Source organism: Rhincodon typus, chromosome 37 (genome assembly GCF_021869965.1).
Source record: "Rhincodon typus isolate 14 chromosome 37, sRhiTyp1.1, whole genome shotgun sequence".
Taxonomy (NCBI): domain Eukaryota; kingdom Metazoa; phylum Chordata; class Chondrichthyes; order Orectolobiformes; family Rhincodontidae; genus Rhincodon; species Rhincodon typus.
Genome location: NC_063368.1, coordinates 17033666 through 17034576, shown reverse-complemented (window position 1 = coordinate 17034576; position 911 = coordinate 17033666). Strand labels below are relative to the sequence as shown.

Below are 911 nucleotides of genomic sequence, written 5' to 3'. Positions count from 1 at the left end.
TGCATGAATCTGTGTGTGTGAGTGTGTCGGTGTGTGTGTGAGTGTGTGAGTGTGTGTGTGTGAATCTGTGTGTGTGAGTGTGTCAGTGTGCATGAATCTGTGTGTGTGAGTGTGTCGGTGTGTGTGAATCTGTGTGAGTGTGCAGGTCAGACAGAATGTCTCTGGGAGAGCAGTTGAACACAGACGTTGGGCCTACTTGAGTTTGTCCTGGGCCTACCAGAGTCTGTGATGCTGGGCCTACTCAAGTCCATGGTGGCCTACTTGAGACTGCACTGCTGGGCCTATTTGAGTCTGTGCTGCTGAACCTACTCGATTCCCCGCTGCTGGGCCTACTCGCTACCATTCATGCCGTCGCTGCAACTGAGCTCTTCACCAAGAAGTAAAGCAAAATAAAAGAGAGAAAGAAACAAGAGAAGAAATGAAAGGTGAAGTGGGAGTGGTCCCCCCCAGCTCAGACGCCCTGCCCCACCACCATCTTACTGGGAAGTGAGGGGTAAATGCAGCCTGAGCAACAAGTCAATAAATCCCCAACCCCACCTACACTTCCATCTACATGCCCCAACCCCCCGTAAAACTGATTTACATTTACTAACGTTCAGGAAATGATCTGGAAGAAGCAGTACTGCACTTTCTCTGATTCAGTGACTAACATGCGTCCTGTCATATTCTGCGGTAGTAGGCAAATTTCCATCAACAATCTATTTTAAAACATTGATTTAAAACGGCCTTGGTATCATTCTGCTTCCAAAGATGTAATGAGCTCAGAGCAACATGGTCAAGGGGCCAAGCATTCTCCCAGAGGCATTCTGTCTGATCTGCACACTCACACAGATTCACACACACCAACACACTCACACACGCAGTTTCACACACACACTGACACACTCACACACACACTGACATACTCACAC

General features: G+C 48.4%; 1 long non-coding RNA gene across 1 annotated transcript in view; it reads left to right on the top strand.

The window, feature by feature from the left end:
- The first annotated feature begins 47 nt into the window (after positions 1–47).
- Positions 48–911, top strand: part of LOC125487189 — a 2290-nt gene continuing 1426 nt past the window's right edge. The window contains exon 1 of the long non-coding RNA XR_007265707.1: positions 48–493. This is a non-coding gene — a long non-coding RNA (uncharacterized LOC125487189). The remainder of the gene's footprint in view (positions 494–911) is intronic.